Below are 5,189 nucleotides of genomic sequence, written 5' to 3' on the forward strand. Positions count from 1 at the left end.
TAACTACCCTGAAAACGGCCCCCCTTATCTCCATCTTGAAACACATCTGGTCAGAAGGTCATAAGAGTATGGCAACTTGAGGGTTCTCAGGCATCCACCAAGTCTGAGAGGCCCAGATTACACACGGCTAGGACTTTTATCCTTTTAAACCAGGAAACTGTGGTGGGAAAGCTGGGACCAGTCAAGTTTCACAGATGAGGAAGTGGCATCAGAGAAGCAGAGGCTGAAAGAAGTTGTATCGGGAAAACACTGGTGCCTTCACACATAGAAAAGTGTCAGATCAGGAAACTGAGGGGAGTAGTTCCACTTCTGGGCTACTACCCACCAATCACAATGATTCGTGTGAGGGACAATGTACATAGCCATCCTATTTTTTCCCCAAAGGGAGCAAGGCATGACGCCTCCAAAGGTTTCTGTGAACCCCTTCTTTAACCTACTGGATAAAGAAGTAGTCTTGATTTAAAAGATTTTGTGAAATAGAAAAAACTAGAACAAGTTTAGTAAGTGTAAATATAGGTGACCTCAGTAGGCTAATACCCTCATAATTTCCTCAAGTAGGGAGCTGCCTGAACATTTGAAGTTTTCTATATTTTTCAGCAAAGTCAAAGACTCCATGCAACTACAACATTCAGGGACATGTTGTAGATTTGTAGTGATCCCTGAAGGTCTTTGGGTCCGTCATGTAATTAATACATTGGCAGTGATCTACCCATACATGTTTTTTTTTTAATCTATGACAGGAATAAAATGTGTCATATTTTTCTTTTTAACATTTCTTAATATCTTTCATTTAATAATTTAATACAAGCATCTATTCTTTGCTTGAAATCCAATGAGTTCTACCATCCCCCCTCAAGTGATATCTGGAACTAACTGGTCACAGCAGCTGTATCTACAATCAAAGTGGAGGGCAAGACTGATGTAATAATCTGGATGATTTAGTTCCCCAATTCACTTTTGTCCAAATGATCTTTCTGAAACACAGATGTCATTCCCCTTTAGTCACTCCCCATTATCCATGGGTACCAAGTACAACCTCTTCATTTAAGGCCTAGTACAATTTCTCCCCTCTACATACTCATAATTCAATAGAATTGGACCTCTTGCTGTTCCTCAAATTTGATGCTATCTGCAGGCCACATCTCCCCTCCCCTGACTCCCGAAGCACTAACTCACCCCTGCCTCTCAGAATCCTTCTGTTTCTACAATAATCATTGCCTCAGTTGCCACCTCTCCTTTGTCTTCCTTGAGCCAACGCCAGACAAAAGTTTTCTCTCTCTCATCAAATTTTTCTAGAGTACTTGGACTCTTTTTTTTTGCACCTGTCACCTTATATTATACCATAGTACCTTACGTTATAATATTATACTTCATAACCCATGGCCCTTGGCCTGCCAAAGTTCTCACAGACCAGGTCTAATCCTGGAGGCTGACTACAAGAGAATTATTTTCTCTCCTAGGCTTGTCCCTATCTGGAGTTACTCCAGGAAAAAGGTCTAAGTATAGTTCACATATGACTCCTGTTTATGTTTCTCCAGATGTGGGCTCCAGGGTTCTAGTTCCCATCCAAACATGCAAGAATGGATGTGGATTGGCCTTTATTTTGTTTCAAAGAAAATTCAGGAGGCACGAAGGACTCAAAGTAGCCCATAAACAGATACAGAAACAAAGTACTCAAATAACCTGCAGACTTCCTTCATAAGGAAATTGAACTTGAGGTTGGTAGGAGGGTGACCCTTTGCCATTCCTCTGGATCCAAAGCCTTCCCAAAGAGTGTGACACAATCTTTCCAATATCATGGACTGGTAGTGTCGCCCTGTGATTTCAATCCCCTTCCAGGAGGCAAATTCCATTTAGGGGCTTCCCTACAAGCTGCCTCCTTCCCATTGATGTTGCATTAACTAAATGACTCATAGACTTTTTTTCCTCCAAGGAGGATGCTGCTCAGGAACCACATGTATATGGGCTATCTTTCTTTCTTTTTTTCTTTTTGGTGAAGTGATCGGGGTTAAGTGACTTGCCCAGGGTCACACAGCTAGTAAGTGTCAAGTGTCTGAGGTCGCATTTGGACTCAGGTCCTCCTGACTCCAAGGCCAGTGCTCTATCCACTGCGCCACCTAGCTGCCCCTTGGCTATTTTTTTCCTTCTCGGAAATGAAGAAATTACCTTTCTCCAGATAAGTCAATCTCTGAATTCCTGAGCCTGGGAGACAATCCTCCCCTCTCCCATACCCCTTCACATTCTGTCCAGGCTGATGCTGCCAAGAAAGTCTCCCTTCTCTGGCTAGAAGTCTAGATTATGGGATAATGCTGCCTAGAGATTCAAAATCCTCTGTCCTCCACACAGGATAGTTCATGAACATTGTCTTTGAACTACATCTTGGGCTAGGCGGACACACATCCTCCCTTGGGAACTTTGTCTGTGGGCTGTCTATAAGCACACACGCCTCTGAGGTGCTTCAAGGAAACCTTTTCCATTTTCCAGAGTTGGAGCAGATTGTATGTGGACATGTATTTCTCTTCTCCTAGGCCCAGGCCCACTCTGCTACGTTGTGATCTTTCTTTTGAACAGAGAGGCTAAGCTGGTTTGTTGTTAGTTTGCTTTATAGATAATTGGAAGGGGCAGCTCCTCTAACAAGGAAGAGCCTGTCTTTCTGAGTCTCAATCAGGCAGCAACGGTCAATGGGAACCAATCAGCAGCTCCCTGTGTCTTCCCAGCAAGGCCTCAAGTGGCGATAGCCTCCCTCTCTGGTCTCCTCATGAGGAGGTACTCTTCAGTTTCCTCCAAATAAAGACTCAAATCCTGTAATCTCAAGAAGTTGGTCTGAGACTTTATAAATTAAATTAAAATGTTCAATTAACATATTTTTCTTTCCCTCCTACCTTCTCTTCCACTGAAAAAAAAAAAAAGAAAAACAAAATCCTGGTAACAAATATGTACAGTTTAGCAAAACAAATTCCTGCATTGACCACACCCCCTAAAATATGCTTCAATCTTCTCTCTGAGGGCATCTAACTTGCTGTTCCCTTTTCTGCCAGGAGGTGGGTAGCACGTTTCATCAGGGTCCTATGGAACTATGGTTGATCATTACATTGATCAGAGTATTAAACCTTTCTAATTGTCAAATTGATTATAGAACTCATCAAATTTACCAGTGATTCTTCAAATGAACTCTTACATATTTCTCCTTTTTCTTCATGTCATCCCTTCCTCCCTCACCCCACTAGAATATGCAATCTATTTGAGGTCAGAGATTGTCTCGTATTTTATCTTTGTAACTTGACCACCCAGCACAGTGCCTTTTGAATAGTAGATATCTAATAAGTTAGACTGGATTAAACTGAATTCACTACATGGATTAGAAAAAAATAGAATCATCCTTCAAAGTAGTCCCATGATTTCTCTTTCATCTCTGGGTTCTACCATAGTGATAATTCTGCTTCTGTGCAGGCCAAATCTGCAACTCAGTTCTAGTTGCTACAACCTGACCATTCGAATGAACCAGGTTTCCTCCATACAAATTGGGACAGTACAGCACAACAATATTTATGACCCAACTGTGGAGAGAGGAAGCAGAGACTACCGAGAACCTGTGATTAGACATTACTAAGGTGGCCAATCAGACCAGAGGAATGTATGCTCATTGTTAGTAAGACCAAGAGCCCTACAGCAACGTAGTTTTGGCTGTATTCTTCCCCAGCCCAGACCATATTCCTAAAATGGGTTATACCTTCCTGCAATTGGGTCGATGAAGTAAAGACCCACAGGAAGCACTGCCCCTCCCCCCAGGACCTATGTAAATACAACTACAAACAAAACAAATTGTGGAAATAAAGAAGATAAATAAATAATTAGGGATACAGTCAGTGTTCTTGATTAGACTGTGCCAACATAAAAATGAAAATACTACCTAAGTATATAGAATTAGTGTTATACCAATTAAATTACCAGTGAGGTTACTTTAGAACTGAATAAAAACAATAAAAAATTCATTTATAGGAATAAAATGTATGAGATCTTCAGGGAAATGGAGGGGGTATTAGAATAAAGAAGGCCTAGCATTACCAGATCTCAAACTGCTGTATTTTGGTACTGGTTTCAAAATAGAAAGAAGGAGCAGTATGGAATATTTGATAGAGAGCAAATTAAAAATAAGTGGGGGCCCTGGGGTGATGATTTCACAAAAAGTCCATTCTGGTGATAATTCGTTATTTGTAATGCACTCTAAATTGCAAAATAAAATCATTTTGGTCTTTCAAACCTTTTTCTCTTCCCCTCCCTATCTTATGTCTCCTTTCCTCTCAAACCTAATCTCTGAACTTCTTTCCTTGGAAACCTCATCCATTCTCCAGCTTCTTCCAGTTGTTTTTCAGCCAGATGGGGTCTAGGAAAGGGAGCAAGGAGGAAGAAAATCATTCCTTTCATCAGCATGCTTTTACTGAGTTGTCCCTATAATTAGCCAAATGCAGAAAGAGGAGACTTATCTACCAGTGCATCCCAATGTAAACAAGAATGTGGTTAATGACTACTACCAAAAAATATTTAACTTCTCTACTATGTATAGTTGAAGTTTATGGGAGGAAAGGGAACTGTGGTAAATAAGAAAGTGGAGAGGGAGAGTGGAACTTCTGAAACTGGATAAAGGGAGGAGGAAGAGGAGTTAGGTTTTAAGTTCAATTCAAATAAACATTTATTGAAGCTTATTTTAGTCTTCCAAAAACCTAAAAAATGCATAAAATATTTAGGAGTGAAACTTGCTTCCCCTCTCCATTAGAATCTCAGGAGGTATGAGAGAATCTTTCTCTCCCTCCCTCCCTCTCTCTCTATCTCTTTATATATATGTATGTATGTATGTATGTATGTATACATACATATATACATATATGTTTGATAAACTTCAAAAAATATCAAGACATGTGGATCTGATATTTTTTTCTTATAGGCTAAAAATGCAGGTTTAAAAAAATCAGTGTGACTATATTGTGTGGCTGGGTTGTCAAGTTGGTCACATCAGCTTTCTACATTTTTCTCTTTTACAAATGCTCACAAAAATTCTCCTTCAGGGTGAATATGAGGGGACTGACTTGAGAGTAGGTCATGCCCAGTGGGAGGAAGGTTGTGGTGACTGGAAATGACCAGAGATGTCCACATTCCTAAGGTGGGGGCCACACAAGTGGGAGTACGTAGTT

Source organism: Vombatus ursinus, unplaced genomic scaffold (genome assembly GCF_900497805.2).
Source record: "Vombatus ursinus unplaced genomic scaffold, bare-nosed wombat genome assembly UNPS02014784.1, whole genome shotgun sequence".
NCBI classification, from domain to species: domain Eukaryota; kingdom Metazoa; phylum Chordata; class Mammalia; order Diprotodontia; family Vombatidae; genus Vombatus; species Vombatus ursinus.